The following is a 26,082-nucleotide window of genomic DNA, read 5'->3' on the forward strand; positions in this document are numbered from 1 at the left end:
GGGCAATATATGTAGTTACAGCTAAGCCCCAGCCACGGGGCTGTGTGAAGTGATTGGTGGCTACCTGTGGAGTCCAGGCCCTCTGGTCAATCTCGCTGTGCATGGTAAAAGTGTTGGCTCCTTTCAGAGTTTTGGTGCATGACGTTACTAAGTGTAAAGCCCTACACCCAACCTTGCTGTGCACGGCTGAAGACTATTCACAGTCAGGGTTTTGCTGTCTGCGAAGAAGGTGGTGCAGGGAACTCTTGGTTGTGGTATATGGTACAAAAAACACAAATTCCCTGAAAATCAAAGGTTAAAGTGGTGTTGTGGTTAGCTTCGGTTATAACATGTCAAAATATGACAAAAACATCAGTAATTCATCGAAAAAATCCAGTTACGGTATAATTATGGTCCTAAATTAAAAACAAAAAAACTCTGAAATCTGCAGGTTATGGCCAGAAACACAATCAATAACTCGCACAGTAACTCATAGAACAGATATCCAACCCATATCTGGCACACCACATGCACAACAATAAACTTCCAGTTGGAGGCCTCCAGCATTTTGCTTCGTCTGTATCGTATACTGTAGCGCTACCTCTCGTATACTGCTGTTCAAACTCACACATTGCTACGAAGAGTCACATAGAGTCAGCATTGCTTTATTAATCTCCCTTCAAAGTTCAAAATATCCATTGAAGTCTTGAAAGTCGACTTATAAAACCAGTTCAAATAGTTTTGACATTTAACTGCATAGGTTTTTTCAAGGCAGGGCCCACAGACGCATCACACTTACACTGTGTGATTTGGTGTAGATAAAGAGTCTGTTTATATCTGTCAGTCTAAACATGAGGAGTTTCGCTTGTCTGGGCAATGTCCAAGGGAGAAACATATTTCTGAAATGTTAATCCGCACTTTAAGTATGTGTACTTCTTTGTTCTGTTATATACTGTAAAAGAGATTTAGAGAACATTTGGAAATGGGATTTTGAACCAATTGAATTACTCTGAAGCCTCTATTTATGTAGCCGGGTGACTTTATGCGGTATTTGTATGTAACATTGCTTGAATAATTAAATAAGGCTCTCAACTTATGCCAGTTTTTCTAAAATACTGAAAACACGAATGGATAGGAGGACTAAGCACCCTACACACCTCCAGTACATAAATCATATATCACATGGAAGTAGAGAGCCTATCAAGTAAATCAGAGATGTATGGCATGGAGATGCCCCCGTCCTGTATTCACGAGGGGGAGTAGTTTCTCCGTTACCACTAAATTCGGTGGGAGTCAGACTACAATGGGAAGGCCATCCTTAATTGAAGAAGATGTCTCACACACATAATAGTGTCATGCTTCATCATCGGCATCCTCTCCCCACCCCGGTGAGATGGTACTACCAGGGTGGAATCAACCTCCTCGAAGACTTGGCGGTAAGAGGGAGTTCGTACATAAAACTTACCGGACAGAGCTGGATCCAGGAAATTTAAAAATACCTCAAAGTTCCATGATTGTCACCTTTATTCGTGAGGACTTTGGGTATGACTAAAAACATTTAGCTCGGCGGGTAGGAAGAGCACAATGGCTCAACCCTGTCTTCCAATTACCAAACATCATAACCGCCTAGGTGATTCCTACCTGTGGATTTTCAAAGCAATTCTTGTAGAAAACCTATTTAGAGATAATAAATAAAAAAAGAAAACAGAAAAATGAGTGTAAGGGGATGCACATTAATTTCTCCTACACATTGACTATACAGTAAGAGTAACTTTCTTAGCGTAGCTTCCCAAACACTCACCTAAGGTGAGCGATATCCACCACACACGTGCAGTAGTGGCAGAATTGTGTCAATATATATTAATTAGTATCACTACAAGTGTCGGGCGATAGGGGACTCTGTCTTCACATGCAAAATAACACAGTCAGATTGATAATCCATTCGCTATTAGTAGTGTCTATTGATCACTCATCTAATTTGTGTATAGTAAAAAAATCTTTTTATTTTTTATTATTTAATTAAAACCTGCACCTTACCCTAGATTTTACGGGATACCGGTAGGCTAATCAGGAAGGGGGTGGTGTCCTTTGTAGTCATACTCTAATTTTTATGTAGATATGAGGGGAGAAAAAGGGGGGAGAAAAAGGTTTCTTGAAAATATGAGTGATTTATGGCCTCCACCTTGAAGGTGCAGCCAAAAGATGTTTCTACAGAAGGTGCGTACATACCTAATGGAGTGGTTCAATTAGGTTTTGACTTTGAAGATTTTACCCTCTATATATTATGTCGCCAAATCTCAAAACATCTTGGGTGTATTCAGACATTAGCTGATAGGATTTATTATTTTGAACCATATGTTTAAAAACCATGACAATTATCTACAGGTGGGGTCATTCCTAAATTATTGTATATTTCAAGTCATATACGTCATTAAGGAACATCAGGAATGTGCGATCATGAGGTATATTTTTCTCATTGCTCGGAGAAGGTATACTGTTACTAAAGTCTCCCAAGCATTCATAATGTTTTGAAAGTACCCCGGCATCCAGATCTTATGTCGAGTAAGCGGGGTAGTTATCTTTTTGTGTTAACATACAGCGTGTCCTCAAAGTTACCTAAATGCCTCAGTTCTTCACAGAACTACTCCTCTTACTTGACATAAGACCTAATGCCGGGGTACCTCCACAACATTATGAATGCTTGGGAGACTTTATAGTGTAGTGTGGTATTGGCTGTGGCTAAAATGAGAACCCATTGTGTATCATAGCTGGGTTCTAAGTTCCATATGCTAGAACACTGAAGGCATTTGAAGGCAGTTGGGCTGTGGATGGGGCAGTAATAAACCTTACTTGATCCTGTCTGTTTCATCTTGACCTGTTTGATTCTTACATTATTTCACTAGCGACAAGTGGGATTTTGCCCCAACACGTCAGGATGAAGTTCTTCGTTAGTAGCTGTCCATCATGCTGTGTGCAGTCCTGTGCATGGGTGTACAGAGGCATTGGAAGAGGTATGAGAGGGCTGGAGTCCTCAGGACAGTGTCACTAGGATAACATTCTTGCAGGGAAGGGATGGTACTGATCTTAGAAGAACACCTGTGCTGTAAGGGTACAGCATGCAGGTGCAGGCGCCATTGGTAGTTTGGAGCCTCCTCTTATTACTTTTTTCCCTCTACATGCGTATTCCGTCCTCCTTGACTGCAGCCTTCCGGCTTCCTGTTAACCTCTCTTTTTTTATCTTTCTTTCCCTTTTCCTTTTTTTCTTCACCTTTCCTATCCTTTTCAATGGTTCTCTTTTTCTCCATTCAAATTCTTATTTTCTTTCTTTTATCTTTTCTTGTTTCTATCATATCCCACTTTCCTCTTTCCTTACATAGATCTTATTTTCCTCCTCCCTCACATCCTTCCTTCTAATTTGCTTTTATTTCAATTTTTTAACCATGTTTACTTTCAAATTTTGCATATTGTTATTTCACTTGCCTTTCTCAAATTCATAATATTCATGGTGATACTTGCTGCTTCCCCCCCTCTGTGATGACTGATACTGTAAGCATTATTACCTGGAATGTTAAGGGTTTACGAAACCCGGTCAAGAAACAAAGAGTTCTCACGCACCTTTCCAAATTACAATGTAAGATTGCTATGTTACAAGAAACGCACCTTCATGATACAGATGTTAACTCCCTTAATAAACAATGGGTAGGCCATGTATATACTTCCCCCGCTAAAGATAGGAAGAATGGAGTGGTCATTCTTTTCCATAAGTCCCTTTCTCTTACTATTGAAAGTACATAAAGGGACTCAGATGGCAGATGGCTTCTTCTTCAAACCATCATTAATGGATCCCATATTTCCTTTCTCAATATCTATGGCCCAACAGGAATTGATTCCCAGTTTTGGCAATCAATGTCCCATATCCTTCACTCCTGCTCTGAATCTAATCTTATAGTGGGTGGGGATTGCAATCAGGTCCTATATCCCTATCTAGATAGGAAATCTTCTTCTAGGTATATCCCGAACAAAATGCAAAAAACCTTCGATAATACCATTCTCTCGAGAGACCTAGTTGATGCCTGAAAGATATCTCATCCTGACTGTTTGGAATTCTCCTTTTATTCTCCCACCCACAACCCCACCTCCAGAATTGATTATTTCTTTTTAAGCCCACACCTTCTCCCCAATTTACAACATGCCGAGATTGGTTCTATTCTCATCTCCGATCAAGCCCCCGTCTTTATCAATTTGAATCTTCCCTCTTCACCCTCTAACTCCCACCGTTGGCACTTCAATAATGATCTTCGTAAAGATCCCGTCTTCATTGCACACTTTAAAGATTTTCTGTCAGAATTCTTTCTTCTCAACATCAACCCTGATCTCCTCTTTTCCACCGCCTGGGACGTTTTTAAAGCGACTGCCATAGGTTTTATTATTGATTATGTGGCTACTAAAAAGAAACAATGTCGTAAAGATTCTGCTTCCATTCTATCCTCCATCAAGAACATGGAGCATGCATATTTTTCTTCCAATGATGAGACTATGCTTAAAAATCTGGTTCAGGCTAAATTGGCCTTTAATAGAAAATCCACTGAGGAAGACTCCGGGACGCTACTTAAAGTTAATTATAAATTTTACAGCGGGCTAAATAGAGCCGGTAAATTACTGGTGAACTATTTGAAGATCAACTCTCAACGCTCTAGAATAGTTAAGATTACTGATGACAAGGATGTTCCTCGTTTTAAAGATGCAGAGATATTGAATTGCTTTCTGGACATCTATAAACAGCTGTATACCCCTGAATCATCTCCATCTGATGTCACCTTAGACTCTCTTTGTGACTCATTACCCCCCGTCCCTCCCCTTCTCCCGATTGTTCCATGTTTAAACCGATTTATCCCTTTCCGAGATTAAGGCAGCTCTCTCTAAGTTACCCAAAGACAAAGCTCCTGGGCCAGATGGCTTTACTGAAGAATTTTACTCTTGTTTCTCCCAAATACTTTTACCCCATCTTTTGTATCTTTTTCAATATTTTGTCTCCCACAATGAGGCCCACGGCTCTTTCCTTGAGGCGATGATTTGCTTAATTCCTGAGAAAGATAAGGATCCCTCCTTATGCGCTAACTATTGGCCCATTTCATTGATTAACTTAGATTGTAAAATGTTCGCTAACGTACTGGCTCTTCGTATTAATCATGTACTTCCGGACCTGATCGGTCCTGAACAGATGGGATTCGTTAAGGGTAGGACCTTAGCAGACAATTCCAGAACTTTTCTTAATATTATTCATCTTGCCTCCAAGAGTTCTTCCCCAATTGCTGCCATAACTTTCGACGCGGAGAAAGCTTTCGACCGCATACACTGGCTTTTTATGATGCGAGCCCTTAAATGGCATGGCTTTGGTCCCAGCATTCTTTCCCTTATCAATCTGTTATATTCCTCACCTACCACTTCAGTCTTTGTCAATGGTTCTCAATCTTCCTATTTTCCTTTACAGCGTGGCACTTGTCAGGGGTGACCCCATTCTCCCTTTCTTTTTATCCTCTCTCTCAAACCATTTCTTCATTCTCTACGTCTTTCGCCAACTGTCCTGGTTTCCTTCATACGGCAACTGAAATTAAATGTACTGCTTATGCAGACGATATTGTGCTATATATTTCTAATCCCTTTACTTCCCTGCCCGCCTTCACTGATCTACTCTCCTCCTATGCCGCCTTGTCAGGTTACAAGCTAAATCAATCTCCTCCATTTGCTCCATTACTTGCCCTTTTGACATTTACTCCATTTTTTTGGGTAGTAATTCTTTGCGTTGGTTTGGTTCTCGCAGGGTGGGCATTTTTGTGGATTTGTTAATTGCCATTGCCTTTCAGGTAATTACGTCTAATTGGAAGGATGCTACCAGGGTCTCTTTCTCTGCATGGTGGAACTTTCTTTGCTATCATCACAGACTGGACAGAGCTTCTGTCACCACATCTCAGCAACTTTTCTGGAAGGAGGCCTTCTGGTCCCCCTCACCGATTTTCTATCTTCCTCAGCATTACGCAACAATGACAGTTCCTTCGTCTATCAACCACCAATGTATTTTTTGATTTCTTTACAAGATTTTTATATTTCATTGTGCGAATTCTACTTTGTTTGCACCTTATGTATTGATTGTATTGTAATAGCCTTACATGTGTTTATCTGATAGGATGTTGTTATCTCTTTTCCTTCTCTCTTTTCTCTTCTTTCCTTTTCTTTTCTCCCTTTTCTTTTCTTTCCCCTTCTTCTTTTTTCCTTTCTGTAACCCCCTTATTCAAAACACTGTAAAACGCTATTAGTTTTAAGGTGCAACCTTTTATTAATGCTTCCATTTTCTGGTTTCACTCCTTTGATCCTTTGATATCGGTTGTTCTCATCAGTTTTTCATCCCTCCTTATCATACATTTTACCTGTTAGTTTTTGCACTTTTTCTATAATTGTTGCAATATTGTTGTACCTTTGTTTTTAACTGCTTTAATAAAGCTTTTCAAACGAAAAAGGGAAGATGTGTGTTATTGGCTATGGCTAAGTTGAGGACCCATTGTGTGCCATAGCTGGGTTCTAAGTTCCATGTGCTGGAACACTGAAGGGATTTGAAGGATGATTATCTGTGTATGGGGCAGTAATAAACCTTACTTGATCCTGCCTTTCTCATATTGATCTGTGTGATTCTTACCTTAGTTCATGTAGTTTGTTGCAGAAAACACTGACCCCCTCCCCATGGCGCTTTAAAATGAAAAGCTGCAATCCATTTTAATTCACAAATGTGACTCAATTTGAAGCTGATATCCTTATTATATGTTTGAGTACCCATTTCACAATGAAGTATAACAGAGGTTCCTCACCAAAGAGTGTAATAGGTGGCACGGCAAGGGAGTCATGGGCCTGGTGCAAGCACAGAAAATGAACACCCTGGCAATTGGATGGGTACTAAAATACAGTTATGATTCGGGTTCAGAGGGCCCCAAAGAACACTGGGCACTGGTGCCACTGTAACTGCTGCACCATTGATAGCAACTCCCCTGCTGATGTTTAAATAGAAACTAGACCCTTATATTAGCACATTTTGTAGGCCTAAAATCTTCAAGAAGTTAAATGAAACTCAAATGGACAGACTTCTTCTCTTGGCCACAATATTTTGTTAGCATATCCTTTTTTCAAAATTTAGTAGAAGTTGTTTTCTGAACTCATTGTCTATGACATATGTTAATTATCATTAGATTTTTCTCAAGAGCAGCAGCCATACTCCTCTGGAACTCACTTACACAGGAGTTGCCAGTTTTCCACCTTGGTGCCTCAGAGCTCATTCTTGTCTATGGCTGAGCTGCTTTCTTATTTGGTGACTGATGCTTCAGTCGTCTACTTACAAAGAAGCAAATCTCCCTGCAAGCACCAGACTGCCCCACACAACCTCGGAAACTTCTTCTGCCCCTCTCTGTGTTGCTCATCATGTATTAATGTAACTTTCATTCTTGGAAGAGTAAACATAGGTCTAGATTCCAGGCAGGTACTAGCAAAAAAACATGAACCTTGGTCTGGAAATTAAGTAAACTGAAGCTAAAGTAGAGCACACAAGGCCCTCTCCCACCTCTTGGCTCTGATTCCACTGGGCCCTTAACAGCTATGTCTCTGACATACACCTGCACACCATCTTCATTTCTTTTGACTCTTTTAACATTTCAAAAGCTGGGAATTCCTCCTTTACTCACTTTCCTGTAGAATGCTGATTATAGTTGCCACATAAGTCACCATTGTTTGTTGTGCTCTGCAAAGAGGCCACGAATTGGATGATTATGTTATGAACGTTTTATGCCCCATTGACAGGCACTGTTAGAAACTCGCACTATCAATTTTCTGCCCCAACTTCGAAGCTCTCAATTGTGCTCCATCAGGGACACCAAAGGATTACCTAAGTCATTTTACACTAATTTTCGGGAAATCGATTGGCGTTTTTGCCTGTAAAGTTAAGGACATGAATATTGAGCCCTGTGTGGACCCATTTCAAAGTCAGTTTTTAATTACTTCCGGTAGTGAACACTGACAGGACTTTTATTATTTAAAGCTCTGCTCCTGCCACCCACTTGTGCACATAGGTGGCCACGCTGGACAGCCACCTTCACGCTCTCTGCACTGGTTTTAGATCAAGCCGATCAGAAAGCATAGCTGAATGATTGCGAAAGACATATTGTAGGCTTACCATAAACATTTCAGGCATTACAGCTCGCCCATTGCGTACCATTGCTTTGCTTTACTGTCACTTTCATTTGTCTCCTTACTATTTAATGATTTGCCTTGTACATCATGTGTCTGTCCCTCTCCTGACTCACTTCCAATTTACTTGTGGCCTTCCAGTGCTCACTTTTAGGGAACTCCATAAGACTGTGTGTGTTTTTGTGCTTTCTCGCTAGTGTGCTTCTATTCCCAGCTCTATAGTCCATGTTGGTCATTGTTATAGGTGTGCTTCTCTCCCACCCCCTCCTTGAGGTGTTCGCCCTCGTGTGCTTCTGCCCTTTCACATTGCCATCTCCCATGTGTGTGTCTCCCCTACCAGCCCCACGGTGCTCTCTCTCCCTCTCGCATGTTTTCTTTTCTCTCCCGGTGCTCCACATTGTTCTCTCTCAAATGTTTGCTTTTCTCCATCCCCTACCCATGCCCTCTTTGTTGCTTCCCCCACCTGCACCCCTGTGTTGCATCTGTCCCCCATCCCAGCACCTCATGTTGCTTCCCACACCTGTGCCCTTCATGTTGCTTCTGCCCTCCTGTTTTGCTTTTACCTTCGGTGTTTTTTCCCATCCACCCACCTGATTTTAAAACGACTTTGCAGTTTTTTTTCTTTTATTTACCAATACAACAGTACATAAAAAGGGGAATAAACAGCCACATTTTTTTTGTGAAAGTCTACAAAGCGACACAAGTGGCCGGACCCAAGGCTTTATTTTATATGTAAATCCTTAGCCATGTTTCACGGCATTGGAGATGCTGTACTGCATTGCTAAAAACCATTGGCAAAGGAAGTAGATCCCAAAGGCGAGACCTATTGGCTTCACTGAAGCTTGTTTAATTGGATGACTGACGATACAGTCAATCTATTATAAAACAAGATGGTCTGTGACACTAGGGAGACCACCCCTGCATGGAATACAGTCATCTCCATTGTCTGTCTGGGGCCTGTCTCTGCTGCTTTTCTTTCTGTGCCTCCCTACCCTTTCCAAAAGTAAATAGAGCCCGGTCACAGTCAGACATTGGCAGCTTGCCGGCTTTAGATAAAAATACTTCAGCTGGTGAAGAGCCTAATGGGCCCCTCACACCTTTGGGCCCTGGTGCAGTGTACAAGCTGCACCAGTGGTAGCTACACACCTGAGTGTGTAGCAGATTATTAGGATGCTGTAGAGGAGTCCAACGTTGATGGTCATGCCAGATTTTCAGGGCATCCATGTAATATAAATTTACAAGACATTTATTTAAATGGAAGCTATTTCGGTGGTCAGCATTAATCTTGAAATTCAAGAATGGATCAATCCCTTGTGGCCCTCTATTGTACACTTTGATTATATAGGTTACATTTTTCAAGCAAAGACACAACATCTCTAAGTCAATTTGTCTGACATTGTTAGTGGAAACTATGGGTAAGATACTTTCATTGTATAGGTATTAATTAGACCCACCCCAGGATATTGAGATTTTGCAATTTGCAAAACAATCACAAAATTGGCAAATAAAAGTACTCACAAAATATGTTTTAGAAAACACAAAACCATGGTGTTAACCCTCTCTTTACTGGCTCTGTGCTGCTTCTGAGGCAGTTAAGGGAGGGTAAGCAACAGGCCAGGAGGCAGCAGAGGTGTTAACTTTCTCTTCCACCTGCCTTTGAGATATAGACCCCCATCCTGTGCAATTATCCTGCAACTGCTTCACACTTTTGTGTGCCCCCTGCAGACTCTGCAGGCCCTTGAAAGGCTCTTCTGCTCCCCACAGCACTCCTCTCCATTGACCCCCTTCTGTATCTTATTACCCCTAACCTCTCCATGTCTCCTCTTTTTTTTCTTCTTTTTTTTAAAATATAGCCTCAGCCCCTGTTGCCCTGCACACACAGGTTGTCTGATGCCAAAAAGAGAAGGTGTCATATGATATTCTACTCTCTTTGGCATCAGACACCCTCCGGTTCCATGCTCTGCGCTGCTGGAGAGTCTGCAATGTTAGACTGTTACATAGAACAGTCTTCAGAAGTGACAGAACACAGGCCTTCAGTATTTTTGTGGCAGGCATATTTTTTGCCCACCGCAAAAATACAATGAATTTTGAGGTTTTGGTAGAGAAATGTTTCTTTTTTGGCCGCTAAATTTGCCACCCAAAGCCGCAAAATCCTGGGGAATCTGATCAATATACTGCTTGTAATTTCAATTTAAATCTGACTGGCAGAGAAAGAACTATATATAGAGATGACCACCCCATTTTCTTTTCATTTTAAAATATATTATGCAACAACCTTTGACAACGGAACTCCCCTCAATCCTTTCCATATGATATCATAGGCGATTTGTTTTTAAATTTTCGTATTGCCTTTCTTAAACCTTTGTTTAAAAAATACTGCACTTTAACCACAAATGCTGCTATGAGTTTACTGTTTACAATGCGGGCACCAGATATATGTTTTTTTTTTTTATGTTTGAAAGCTTTTATTAAAGAGTTGATAACAAAAGAAAGATATCAGCATACATTGCAATAATACAGAAACCATTGAAAAACTTAACACTGCTAATATCACTGTTAAAAACCTACAAAGCATTTTAAGAGAATTTTAACATTGAGGGAGGCAATGGGAGGGATAGGATAAGGGAGGAAAAGAGGGGGAAAGGGAAAGGAAGACATAAAGAACATAATATAGACCATACATTATCTAATAATTACGACACATATTCAAATCGTATAAATCAGCGATGCAAAATTACCATCATAAAACAAGCAATAGTATTAAACAAAACCCATACTGGAAAGCAAGAGGAGAGAGTTCTAGACGTTCAAGGAGGTTTAAAATTTCCTGCATTGAGACATATAGGTTTCTTTAGGGCCAAGCAGTCCAAATAAGTGGTAAGAGGCAACCAGAAAAAATCAACATTACGAACAGGTTTACAAGTGGAGGCAAAGGAGACGTCCAATCTGTGAAAGTGGCATAATGAATTCCACCAGCCTTGTAAGGAAATAGAAGCTAGAGATTTCCAGTTTGAAGAAATGTGTTGGAAGGCAAGCGCAAGTGTCAAGTCAAAGAGACCGTGTAGATGAGCAGGGAGATCCAAGGAATCAGAGAGGCTACCCAAAAAGAGAAAAGAGTTTGTGAAAGAGGAAGGGAGAGGGAAGATACGAGAGAGGCATGACCACACTTTCCCCCAGAAGGTAGAAACAACTGGGCACAGAAACAACATGTGAAAAAGGTCAGCATCAGAAGAGCCACAGGTCCAGCATTTAGAGTCAGAGGAGGGAGAAAAGCGGGATAAAGAAAGGGGAGAAAGGTAGAGCCTGTGATACAGATAAAATAAGGATTGAGTAAGAGAAGCAGAGCGGGAAATTTTTAAAGATCTGGACCACAACTTATCCCACAGAGCAATCGGCCAAGTACAACAAAAATCCGATTCCCAAGAAAGCTCCACTTTAGATTTGACACGATTAGGATTAGGAGATACAAAAGATTTATAGATGAGAGATGCTTTAGGGAGTGTAGCAAGAATATTAAGAAGAGAAGGAGGAGGTGACGATGATGATGAGGAGGGAAGAGAATAATAACGATCAAGGATAATTGCCATGAGGGTTGTGAATTTCCGCAGAAAGGAACGAGGGCTCCGAAATAAAAATTGAAATTGGGGAAAAGAGCAAGGGGATACACCGTCAAAAAGTTGGTTGACCCACATTACGCCCTTTACCCTCCATGCTCTCCAAAAAATGGGTCTATTTTTGAAAAGAATAAGAGAGTTATACCAAATAGGAGAATTTAAGAAGGATGTACGTGTGACCTCGGAGGGAAGAACCAAAGGACTTAAAAGAGAAGAGGTATGTTTGAATAGGGGGCAAAGAGAAAAAGGATTCCTGGCAGAGAATCGCATCACCTCAGCAAAGGAGAAGGGTAATAGTAAAGATTGTTCAATGAGAAGCCAAAGGGGCGTAAAAGGAGAAATAGTTGATGAGATCCATCTCGAAGCTTGACGTAAAGAAAAGGATCTATGATAAAGACGGAAATCAGGGAAGTTAACCCCACCATTAGATTTAGGCTTGCGGAGGGTGGCAATAGAAATTCTGGATTTCTTACCTTTCCAAAGAAAACGAGAAAGGAGAGAATCAATTTTTTTAAAGTAAAATGTAGGGATATGAACCGGTAACATAGAGAAGGTATAAATTAAAATAGGGGCAATCATCATTTTAATTGAATCCAAACGACCCCACCAGGAAAGAAAGAGGGGATTCCAGGCTGAGAGCGACTGATCAATCCTGGAAATAACTGCCGACAAATTCAATTTAACCGAGGATGAGATGGAATTGGAAAACAGAATGCCAAGGTACTTAATCTTGGAGCTACTCCAGGCAAAACCAGTAGCAGTGAAAAGATGGGGGAGGCAGGATGAGGTGAGAGGGAGAATTTCGGTTTTGTCCGAGTTGATCTTATAACCGGAAACCAAAGAAAAGGAGTGAAACTCGGATAACAAGGGGGGAACGGAGGACTCAGGGTCAGAAATAAATAATAAGATGTCATCCGCATAGGCAGAAAGTTTCAACTGATTAGAGCCATATGGGAAACCAGAAATGGAAGTGTTATTGCGAATGGAGGATAAAAAGGGTTCGAGAGATAAGACAAAAAGAAGTGGGGAAAGAGGACAACCTTGGCGAACACCCCTCTGAAGATTAAAAGATGGAGAGAGTTGTCCATTCACAAGTACCGAGGCCTTGGGGGCAGAATACAGGAGAGAGATAAGGGATATCAATTTGGGACCAAAGCCATGCCACCGCAATGAAGCAAACAAAAAAGACCAGTCAACCCTGTCAAAGGCCTTCTCTGCGTCAACAGAGATAGCAGCAAGAGGGGTTGAAAGTGAGGGAGCTTTATTTAGGACGTTAAGAAAAAGGCGAGAGTTGTCCGAAGTAAGCCTGCCCTTAACGAAGCCGCATTGCTCTTTGCCAATGAGATGAGGCATAAGGGGGTCTAGGCGCATTGCAAGTAATTTGGCAAAGATTTTGTAGTCTACATTAACTAACGAAATCGGTCGGTAATTTTTACAAAATTGGTGATCGCGACCTTCTTTGGGGATCAGACAGATGGTAGCATCTTGAAAAGTGCCTTCAGCCTTGCCAGATGAGGAAAATGATTGAAAGAGGATTAAAAGTTTAGGTAGTAAAATGTCTGAAAAGTGCAAATAAAATTCCACAGGAAAGCCGTCAGGGCCAGGGGTTTTGCCTTTAGTAAGGGATGTCAAGGCTGCAGAGAGATCATGGAGAGAAAGATCGAGGTCAAGGTCCGGAAAATTCAGGTGAGAATTAGACGGTTTAGGGAGTTTCTCAAAATAACTCTGAATAAGGGAAGGAGTGGGAGGACACTCTGGGGTATAGAGATTCTGATAGAACAATTGAAACTGCTCAAGGATTTCTTTGTCTTTGTGGAGAAGACTGCCAGCAGAAGAATATATAGAGTCTATAAGAGTGCGCTCCTTACGGGATTTAAGATAATTGGCCAAGAGCTTACCAGATTTATTGCGACCTCCGTAATACCGTGCACTACTGCGAAGAAGAATCGAAGAAGCATTATCCGTAGTTAATTTGTTGAATTCTAGTTTAGCTCGCAGGAGATCTGGTGACATAAGTTTATCAGAAGAAGTGTAGAACTGGTGCTCCAGAAATTTTATATGGGCCAGGGAGGACTTCCGCTTTTGAGTAAACTGTTTCTTCTTCCGAGAGACAAAGTCAATGATGAAACCCCTCGCAGAGGCTTTAAAGGAATCCCACAGGGTGTGGGAAGAAATGCTAGGGTCTGAATTAAGAGAAAAAAATTCCTCAACGAAAGAGCGAAAAGAAGAAGAAAAATTGGGATCTGTAAGAAGTGCACTATTAAAGCGCCAACGGGAGGGTTTAGGATGTGGTGGGAGTAGGTCAAAATCTGTCACGATGGGAGCGTGGTCCGAGATGACAATAGGTTCAATGGAAGAAGACAGAACATTCTGAGATAACGATTTAGAGAGGAAAATATAGTCAAGGCGAGAGAAAGATGAGTGAGGAGGAGAGAAAAAGGAATAATCCAACGTGTCAGGGTGTGAAAGACGCCAAGAGTCGATAAGGTGTGATTGTGAAATAGTATTAAGAAATTGTTTGTGGGGTTTGTGTGGTGTGAAACGGACTGTGGATTTACGGTCAAGGAACGGGTCAACAATCTGGTTGCAATCACCACCAAAAACAAATGATACATCCTTATATTGAACACATTTCTCTGTAATCAAAGGCCAAAAAGAACAGTCTGCTTGTACAGGCCCATAGACATTAAAAACAGTCAAAGGGATAGAGTTTAGCAGTAATTTGGCCAGTATCCAACGACCTTCAGAGTCCGTCTCCTGGGACAGAACCGTACATTTAAGCCTCTTGTGACAGAGGATAGCAACTCCATTCTTTTTGTTGTCAGAGGGTGAAAATAAAACTGTACCCACCCAACTTCTTTTTAACTTCAGAGATTCAACATCATTAAGGTGAGTTTCTTGCAAGAGAGGAATATCTGGATTGTAGGAGGCCAAATGGGACAAAACTCTCTGCCGCTTAATAGGGTTAATGAAACCTTTTACATTCCAGGTAATAACTTTGAATTAACAAATAACATAGAATCAAATAGAATAGAAGAGGTAAAGAAGAAGAGGCATACGCAAAAGACAAGTCGAAAAGGAGAAAACTTTGAGAAGTATCGATAAAGTAGGTTGAGAAAAGGAGAGAGGTAAAGAGAAACAAACGAGAATCGGAATTGATCAACCAGTACAGGGGAGAGAAAAGGAAAATACTCGGAATTTAAACGCAATAGAACATGAATAGAAACAGTACCTACAGCAACAATGAAAAAGCAAGGAGATATCATATCAAAGACAATAAATACTAACAAAAAGGAAAATCGCAACAAATGCAGGGAGGTAGAAACAGAAGGGAGAATATAAACAGAAAGATAAAAACATGATACAAATAAAGAAGAGACAAAAGAGAATAAAAGGTTGAAAAAGATGAGGGAGAAAAGAGATAAAGGACAAGAGAAAAAAAGTACAAGAAGAGACAGTACATATCCAAAAAGGATGACTGAAGGTAACATACCTGAGGGGGACATAGAAAAGGTGGCGGGGTTGTGGAAGGATTCGAGAAGACTGACCACCCAAAACCAGGAGAACACACCGAGTCAGGACGGAAGACGAAAAAGACAAACCGTATGGAGTGAAGGAGAACACATCAGTCTGCCTAGATGAAGAAAAAGAGGATGTGAACAAATCAGATGGAGGAAAAAACAATAAAACAACATGCGTGGAAAAGAAAGAAACAACAATCTGTTAGATGAAAAAAAAAAAAAAAAATTGATCTAAGAGAAACGCACAATAAGACACAAAGCAATGCAAAAACCTTTTAGATAAAACCTGCAAGAAAAAAAGAGAGTTAAGCATTCAACCACAAGCAGTAGAAGTATCCATGCCAGCATTAGACTGAATGTGAATAAAGTTTTTAAGTTCCGCAGGATCTTGAAAAGTCCGGGTTTGGTTCTGATGAGTAACTTTAAAGATGCAAGGGTGGAATAAGCCGTATCTGGCTCCAAGAGAGCGTAGAGGGGCACGAAGGTTCAAAAATTCCTTCCGCCTTGCAGCAGTTGCGTTTGAAACATCCTGGGAAAGAAAAACCCTCTGACCTAACCATGAAACTTGATGCTTGGCTCTAGCCGCAGAAAGGACCAGAAGAAGATCTGTAAACTTTAAGAAGAGAATGATAACTCCACGAGGCTTGGATGAGGTGGAGGAGCGAGGGCCAAGTCTATGAGCTCTTTGGATGCTAAGAGAGGTAGTGGCAGGCAAATCCAAAAGTTTCAGGAGGAAGGAGGAGAAAAACGGAACAGGATCAACCCCTTCCAGGGACTCTGGAAGGCCATAAATGCGCTGATTATTCCTCCTATTTCTATTTTCTAACTCCTCAGTGTGGCGCTGGAGGGCAAGGACGGACTTCTCTAATGAGGCAATACGTTGAGAATTGACTTGGATCTCTGAAACCTGCTGTTCCACCGAAGAAACTCTGTTATCCATAGTTGACCATTTTAGTTCAAAGTTCTGCATTTTGTTATTAGTCTCCTCAACAAATGGGCGTAAAGCACGGATCTCCTCCAGGAGTAACTCCAGAGAGATAGGAGAAGAAGGTTTGTCCGGAGGAGGAGAATCCTGCTTCAAGCGTTTAGAGGATGTAGAAGGAGAAGAGACCTTACTTGAAGAGGGCTGCGAGGAGGAAGCACGGTTAGGAGCTGAAGCCGCCATTTGGTCTGGAGTAGAAGACAAATCAGCAGCTGAGGAGGAGGCAGATGACGTCGCAGAGGCGTTTTTTGAGGGCACAAAAACAAACTTCGGATTACGTAACTTGCCCATAGGTATTGAGGGGCCAGGTAACCCAATGTACCAAGGCTAGGAGGAAGAGAAGAAAAAGAAACTTCCTGACCCTGACAGGCAGGCACCGTACAGTGCAGATAGGCGGCACAGATGTGAGGTCAAGACTGAACTGAGCGAAGTGTCGCAAAAAACATTCAAGTCCCTGCTGAAAAAGCTGAGGCAGAAAAAGGTGCAGCGCTTCAATAAACGCCGAGGTGAGAGTGGATTTTATTAAAAAAAAAAAAAAAACCATGAGAGCTGAACAAAAAATGTGCACGAGCAACCACCACAGCTATCATCAAACCTAATAGGATCGCAGCGCCAGATGAAGGCATTTATAACAAAGGGAAGTCCAGTGCCACTTCACATGGTTCAAAAACGTAATCCTGAAGAATCTCCTCAAAAAAGTAGTGAAGGCAAGTCAAAGAATAAAATGTAGTGCCCAAAAGCAAGTTAGAGCCATAAAAACAGTCATTCCACACATAGCGCAAAAAAGGGCATAAAATATCACCTCAGTAGAAATTCACAGCTGGTAAAACCAAGTGGAGGAGCAGGTAAAATAGAAGTAAATATCAAACCTCCATAGCATTCCTGTGCAGAAACCACTCCTGTGTCTCCTCAAAAAGGCTTCAAAAATGCGTGGAAAACATACATTAGGAAAGTAAGCAGGCAGCATTTATGTCAGACTGTGTGAATGCATTGAGCGCTCCGAGATACACAAAATGGCGGCCGCACTGAGGAGGATCGAAAAAGCGGCATTAGTGACGCACGCAGGCACCAAAATCCAAAATGCAGACCTCAAAAGACAGGCGGCAGGCTCCAACGTTGGAATTCAGCACAAACGCTCATGTCACGGTTTCGAGAGCGCAGGACATCGCGGAACATCGTCCCGGCATAGCGGAGCTCCCGTGCTAGGCGGCCATCTTCTTCGGCGTCCAAGCCACGCCCCCAGATATATGTTTTTATGCTGCGACCTATATTCTGAGATCAATTGAGGCAAGGAAAAGCATGATATTTTAAAGATATTTTAATTGTCAGAATTGTATCAATTTAATGTATCATACTGTTTTTAATTATGTTTTTTTATGTGCTTTTATGGTTGTTTTATACTAACCGAATAAAGCTTATTGAATTGAATTGCATTGATATCATAGGCGATTATATTGCACTGTAAACATTGGATATCCAATGTGTGTCCCTTGTATCTTTTCATCTTTCCTTAAACAGTCTCCCAATCCTGAAATTATCTGTCATAGACAGAGCTGCTGCTGAGCCTAGGAAGGACTGACCTTAGCCTAAGTTATTTCTAAGAGATATCAAGAGATGGGAAGAATGGAGCAATAAACTCACTTTGGACACAATTTTACTTCAAGCTACAGAGGCTAACATACCACACTTATTTTTAAAGTGCCATAAATCCAGCAGCAATATAAATCTCAAAATAATCAAAACATATCATAAGGAGAGACATCACAGAGGATCTTCCTTCTTTCTAGCTGCTGTGCCTTCCTTGAAGAGATTTTAGTTTCTATTTAGGTATTCTTTTCATTGCTCCTTTCACACTCTAGAGATGTGCTTACCTACAGCATTTCACGCAGCCATTTGTGTCTTTACAATTACAATCTCAGCTTCCCATCAATGTTTTTGCAACTCTTTAAAAATAATTTATTGCTAGTTTGTTACTTGCGTCTAATATTTGCCTTTTCACTAATCCCTTTATTTGATTCCTGCTATTGTTCAATTTCAATTCAATTCAGCTTTATTCGGAGCAAGTTAATGTCCATAAAAGCAATCACAGTCATATTCACAAATACATAACATGAATACTTACAGCAGACATAATCACATTTCATATACAATATTAATCATTAAAAACGTAATACAGCTTAAAATTACATATCTACATCTAAAAAACACATACTTTTCCTCAGGTTGATGCATTTGTTTAAAAAGGAAGCGGTATAAAAACAAATATCAGCAGATTGTAAGTTAAAAATCAATTTCATAGCCTGCTCAACCGTCCGTGTACCATATTTAACAAACATGGGCTTTAGCAGAATAACACGGAAGTTAGAGTACAGCTTACAAAATAATATAAAGTGCATTGTGCTCTGCTTGGAAAAACCGTCACATCTACAAGGACCTATAGGGTATTTTCTCATTACAGGATGTGCCACCAGATGATGCACTATTCCAAATCTCAGTCTGGTTAGTACAAATTTATGTGTTGGTCTGGTGACAAGAGTTAGATAGACGGGAAATCCATCCATGGACAGATATCTGTTGTAAAACATAACAGTGGACAAAGAACCTGCAATTACTATTCTTTTCCTCTCTGCAAAGGCTAGAAAAATCCTTTTCAGCTCAGTCTTGGGGATTGATAAAACAGCATTTGGATCAGTTATGATATTCAGGTTGAAAATATCCGAAAAGCACATAATAATGTATTTAATCCAGGGGATTGCCTTTACATTATCTAATCGCATACAGTCCTGGATTATAGACCTAGTGAAAGATTTTTCTTCATTCAACCAAATTGATCTCCACAACATCAAAGGTCTAAGTGACAAAAGATCGGATAAATAATTAACATTCAGTTCATGATGACATAATGCATTAGAGGCCGAAGTGGGTAAACACAATACCTTTTTTAGGAAAGAATTCTGTTCCAGCTGCAACTCATGTACGCTATTGTAGCCCCAAATTCCAGCCCCATATAATGCAATCGAAACACATCTAGCCTGATAAATTTTTACCATGTCTCTGGTCCTACGATCCCCAATTTTCTGAGCAAATCTGAAAATTCCATGTGCATTTCTAGCCATTTTATTGCGTATATTATTAAATTCATGTGTCCAATTTTTATCCTCAGCAAAGGTTATTCCTAAATAACAGAATTTGTCCACCTGCTGCACTTTTATTTTATCTATAAAAAACCCTTTCGCTGCATGTTTAATTTTCTTTGGGCCACAGATCATTGTATAAGTTTTGCTTTTGTTGATAACTAATTTTTTATCTTTAATAAAAGATACAAAACTATCCATTAATCGTTGTAACCCTATCGGAGTTCTTGACAGCATTACAGCATCGTCGGCGTATAATAACACCGGAACGGGGGTACCGTTAATCATTGGGGCATCTGCAGGTACTTTTTTTAAAATAGCATCAACATTATTTATAAATAAAATGAATAAAAGAGGAGCTAAAACACAACCCTGCCTTATACCGCGTTTAACGCTAAAGTTCCTAGTGCATTCACCCTTCCTACCAAAACGTACACATGTTTTTAATCTCTCGTACATTCTGGCAAGAAAATAAATTATGCCCTTTGGCGCCCCTAATTCTAACAGGGTCATCCACAAAATAGAGTGGTCGACCATGTCGAAGGCGCTACTTAAATCAGCAAAGCACATGTAAATATGGCCAGATTTGGCTTCACTGTATTTCCCGATCAATAATTCTAAATTAATACATTGATCGAGTGTACCCCTACCTTTCCTAAAGCCATATTGGCTATCTGTCAGAATATGGTCCTGTTCTACCCATTCTTCCAGTCTGACCAGCATAATCCTACTCATTACTTTTACTGAGGCATCCAATAATGAGACTGGTCGATAATTTTTCGCATCGGACCTAGATCCCTTCTTGTATATAGGTACAATTATAGACTCCTCCCAAGTTTGTGGAGGGCCTATACAAACTGCGGCATTAAAAACAACAGCCAACAACGGACCCCATACTTCTGGCGTCTCCTTATATACATCACTTGGGACCCCATCCGGGCCTTGGGCCTTTCCTCCCTTACTTGCTCTTATCCCACTTTCCACTTCTTCCACAGTAATATCAAGTGGTATGATAGGCCATCTTTCTGACCCAACATTACTATTTTTATTTGAGTCAAAGATACTAGAGAAATGGGTAATCCATCCTTCACAGGAAACATTTGCTGTTAACTCAGGGATATTTGTTTCCTTAAGGAACGGAGAATTAACTGTTGTCCAAAATAATACAGAATTCGATAGTTCTGCCGCCTGATTAAGAGATTCCCACGCTTGTAGCTGCAAAACCTTCTTCCTTTCTTTAATAGCCTTTTTGTATTCTAGCCTCAGAATAGTTATTAGTTTTTTATCCCTAGGTCTTATTACTAGGGCTTGCTTAAGGTCGGTCAGGGCAGCCGAACAAATTTTATCAAACCAAACAAAGCCAGGCTTCTTACTGCCCCTACTACCACTTGTGAACTTGTCGTTAATGGCATTGTTGATACCTTTAAAACTAGATAAGACCCGCTCATGATCTAATCTATTTTCTAAAATAAAGACAATGTCTGCTAAATTCTTCATGATAATAGATTTGGTTAATTCAGATGCTTTAGCACCTATCCACCTCAGCCTTACCCCATTAACCCTGTGTGCTTCAATGTTTTCAACTGTAGCCCCTGCCTCTTCATCATTCTCCTCCCACAAAGTCATGGGGACGATAATACAGTTGTGATCACTGGTATCCATTATTTCAATTTCAAGTGGGCCAAAACAATCGGCAATACTGGAGGATACCAACACATGGTCAATTACAGAATTGGCACGCCAATTCCTAAATGTGGGGATAGGCGAACCATTACTATCCCTGCAACAATCCAAAATTTCCAGGTCAAGGCACCCCATTAATGCATTCACTTTTTCCCCATACATATCATGCCCAAAATGTGGGACCTCCCATCCAGCATTGTTTGTAACCCCACAAGCTTTAGTGGATAGTAATTCGCATAATGAAACATTGAAATCCCCACACCAAATGATATCAAATACTTCATGAGAAATCGAACTTAGGTTCTCAATAGCATTAGTCAGATCAGTAACAATTCTGCCCCTGGTACTATCAAAAATGTTATTATAATAATTGATCAGAAGGATATTACGGCTTTTACCTTCTTGGATCCAAATCATCTGTATTAAGTTTCCTACCGGCACATATTTTATCACCGTCATCTGTCGATGGACCGATACAAGGGTGAGTAAACCCCCCTTAGCTCTACCCGGTCCCTCTCCATATGCTGGCAGGTTATATGAAACGAACCCCTCATAATCAATATTATCTTTGCACCAGGTTTCCTGAAAGCATAAGATATCATACCTGTTAATAAAGGAGTTCCAACCCGGGTCCCTACTTTTAGTTTTCAGACCAGCTACGTTCCAGCACACCAACCTGGAACATATACCTGCTCCGATTGTTCTCCCTTTAGGAGTACCTTGGGTATCTCCCTCCATAATGCCAGCCTCAGTAATTTGGCCCAAATCACCAGAATTCATACAACCATCTGGTATGGTCTCAGCCTCATCCTGTTCAGGCACCAATCTGGGGGTCAAAGTTGTTATACCAGAGATTACAGATATGCAATCATCTCTGTGATCCTCCAAATTCAGTTCCTCTTCCCTTCCCGCACATATCTCCGTCTCCTTTATACGTCAATCATTAGAGTCCAGAGTGCTAAGTGCAAGAAATCTATTCTGGGTTGGGATATCAAAATGGGGTTTACAAATAGGTGGATAAATAGAATTTCTATTGTTGACCCTCCCTTTGACATTAAGGTGATTATAAAAGTATCCTAGCGCTCGAGCACATACATTACCATCTAAGATTGGGAGAGATGCCGCTCTTAGGAGGACGGTAGAGACGTGCTGCGGGTATTTGAAGTTAATAATTACACAGTCCCCTTTTAGTCTTTTCCTATCACTCCCAATCCAGTTGGCTCTTCTGGTTGTCAAAATATTGTCAGAAAAATTCAATGGGAAACCACATTGTCTATTTAACCACGACAAACATTTGTTTTTTAAGGAATCGTGGGTTTCTTGGGGAACCTTGTTGTCTAGCGGTGGCACATTTGTGAGTACCACCACATAGGGAGCACACTCAGGTGGGAGGTTAACAGCACCCTTCATTTTATTTCCCTCCCAGCTGTTTATATTATCTAAAACAGGCAAATTACTGCCTGATGGGTTGGTGCCTATTTGTGGTTTTACCAGAGTAGCACTATCGTTCGCTTTGTTCCCTGTGGCTTTCTTAGCAGGGTCTCCCTGTCCTTGATTCTTACTTTGGGTATTAGTAGTGTCGGCTACCACCTCTATAACCGGAGTAGAAGCAGACACTTCTCCCAATTTGCCTAAGGCCTTATTTAGCAAACCGCCCAATCTGACAACTTCTTCCGTTAACTCCTCTATTTTGAAAACCAGCGGATCTATTATATCCTTAATCTTGGTACCAATAATCTCCTCAATGTTACTAACAATATTATCCTCTATTCCCGCCTTATTGACTGAGCTCAAGGCAGTATTCCCAATGTCTTTATCTGATTGGTCTGCAGATTTCTTTCCATTACATAATGTCCCCTTTTTAGACTGGAATTTCCTGCATGTTCTTACTGATCGTTTTTTGGGGGGAGGTGAACATTGTTCCACCCTGTCGTGGCAGTCATCTATTATTAACTCATTGGGGCTAATATGTACAGAATCAAGTTGCCCCAGCTCAGTTAACTCAACCACCTCCGGGGTGGTAGTATCAAAGTGATTGTTTGCATCCTCCATGCCGGAGGTTGATAAACCTCCTGAGGGGCTCTCTCGGGGTGGGGTACTAGCTTTCCCCAATGACTGTCGTCTTTCAGAATTTATCTTATTAACCCTCTGAACCAAATAGTTATCCATTGTACGTGGCCCCGAAGAGGCTTTAGATCTAGACATATTGTAAACAGTCACACCCTCGTCACAAGCCTGCTGAATTGATAGAACGTTATGTCCGTTAATAATTACTTACATAACAATTTAAAACACTAACGATTATTGGCAAAGACTCAATATCACCCCCGCTGCTTCTTACTGATCTTGTGACCAGGACCAGCGTCTCTGGCCCAGTCCAGTCTCCTCAGGCCTCTGAGGGCCACAGAGGGCCCGCCCTTTGCCCGGGCTTAGCCCGGCGCCGCCCGCGCGCGTCCTGCTATTGTTCTTATTTCTTTTATTCCTTTGCCTTTACCCTTTTACCCATGATCTCCACTTCAGTTCTTTGCAACATGTCCTTTATTACTTTGTTATTCTGATCCCACTATAAACGTAACCACTCTTACCTCCTTTTTTCTTCACATGAACCATACTACCCTAAAAAGGCTTTTACACCTATGCAATGAAGAGATGCTCACCCTTTCTGTCACCTCTGTAAAGGTTTTAGTCAGTCCTAGATCAAGGTTATGCAAGATGTTTCCTCTGGGGCTTTTTTCAAGCTTGGGTATCTGGTTTATCAGCACTCTTTACAATGTTTGGCAGGTGTAATTTAACTCCCATTTTGAGTTCTCTTTTTCTTATTAATGACCCTGTTTCCTCAAAGGACTCCACACATTGCTGTCTTTCTCCATCCAAATTACAAGTTATCATCAGTAATCCCTTGAAAAGGTTTGTTTGGGTGCCACAGTTTTGTGACAAAATCTTCTTTTCACACTTTGTATGGATAGCGCAAGACACTAACCTTGCCCCACAAGATTCCAGGATAGACAGTTAATCCCTTGACATTGTTCATATCTCTTTCAAGATTTCCTCTAACAAATTTCAATAGGATGCTAAGACCAGCACCTTTTCACTAGATGCCTTATTAGTCCCCATTATGCACTTCCTTTAGAGAGTGCTTCATCAGCTTGTCTTTGCCCATAATCCTCTGCGATAATTCATTGGAAGCTAGAAAGATTTATGTTTCCTATTCTTCAAACCTTTACCCTTCTGACACTGCGTACTCTGATTTGCCACTATATACGCTGGAAAGGCTTTGGAAAGCTATCCAAGGATACACATAAACAATCAAAGGAGGAGATACTAAGACTTCCTCCCATCTTCAATCTCCTGGCTGTTCATAATTTCTTCTATCCAAGGTGGTCACCTATCATGACTGACTACATGGATTACTGAATGAGTTATTCCCACGGAGGGTCACATTCATATCCACTCAGAGTGCCTTTGCCTCTCTTTGGACTCTAAGCTACTAGTGATACCTGACCTTGACCATAAAGTAATTTCCTTCTTATGTAAATATAACTAAAACCCTTAGAAAGGTCTGGCTAAATCGGTAAAATCTCTTCAAACCGGGTCCTTCGATGTAGCTGGACCTCTTCCTAAAAGCTTAGATTTGGTGGAATTGTTCCCTTGACCAGACCCCCACTTGAATATAGATGACATTAGAGGGTGGCTTCAGTGCACTCTTTGTCCTTTTGGGCAATGCCAACACAACCAAATATAAAAAGGTATTGTGATAAAGACTATCCCCTGGTTGCCTGAATTTTCAACATAAAAAAGACTCCAAATCTCAGGACATGCTTCCTTGTGCAACACTCAAAGTATGTTTGAGCCTTCATTGAAATTGAGAAGGTTGAGCATATGTGCAGAGTCTGTCCGGATTGTGTTTGTGCTTGGGTCAAGGATCTAAGGGGCTTTCCCTTTCCAGGAACCATCCTTTTTTATAGGCCCCACCTGTGATTGTGGATAAATTAGATGGCCAGATTTCTTTCTGCGGAAACCCTGAGGAGCCAGAAGATCCCATGGCATCTTCTCTTCCTCCTTTTGTCCTTTTGTGGCTGACATCTCGTTGTAGATTCTCCTTTATACCTTACTTCTGTGCAAGCTATAACTTTTTGCACAAAAGTGGATTCACATCTCCTCAAACCCCTTAGTCCTGAAATAGAACCATCAACCCCCTTTCTTCATCAGCTGGCAATATGATCTTGAAGTGGTTTCACTGGATGTCTTCTCCCAATATTGGTCTGACCTTCAACCTTATTTCTTTTAACCCTTTGCAATGATTTTTCATCTTCATCAGCTTGATGTCCCTGTGTATGTTGCTGTATGCAAGGAGTTTGCATCCCCTTTCAGCTGCTCTGGTTTCAATATAGCAATTTTCTGGCCTTTCTCTCTGACAAGAGCAAATCTGCCCTGTCAAACTGAACAGGTCTACCATTCCTTCTGGTCACACTCCGAATGATGATACCCCTGGGGCTAGGATGGCCATGATTTGTGGCCTTTTTAGGAGTATTCATTTAAATAGTAACGTCTTTGTCATAACAGCTCCTTCTGCGTTGTCAAGCTGGTTCTATCTCTGTTAGCAGGTTGGCCTGCTGAAGAAGATTTGGGCTGCAAGAGGCTCACCATGGAGGTTTTGACTAGAGTGTTCAGCCCAGAGGCTATATGTTGTTTTCTGATAAAGTGTACCAAAACATCTCCTTCCACTATGTTTCACCCATAATTTATGGGTATACCTACATAATGCATTATCCAGTGCCTACAGGTCTATGAGCAGAACACAGAGACCTTCAGGACTTTCCCTCAACATATGCTTTCCTTCTGTTCCCTCTTTTAAGAAATTCTGATATCAATGTTGGCCTGCTGAACATGTATGTGCCTTTAATTGACCTGGTTTGACATGGGTAAATTTGATGCTGACTCTG

General features: G+C 41.0%; 1 long non-coding RNA gene across 1 annotated transcript in view; it reads left to right on the forward strand.

Annotated features, from left to right (window-relative positions):
* LOC146776150 (uncharacterized) overlaps positions 1-26,082 on the forward strand; it is a 92,328-nt gene that overhangs the window by 61,784 nt on the left and 4,462 nt on the right. The gene's annotated exons all lie outside the window — the stretch shown is intronic.

The sequence above is a fragment of the Triturus cristatus genome, chromosome 12 (assembly GCF_964204655.1).
Source record: "Triturus cristatus chromosome 12, aTriCri1.1, whole genome shotgun sequence".
NCBI lineage: Eukaryota > Metazoa > Chordata > Amphibia > Caudata > Salamandridae > Triturus > Triturus cristatus.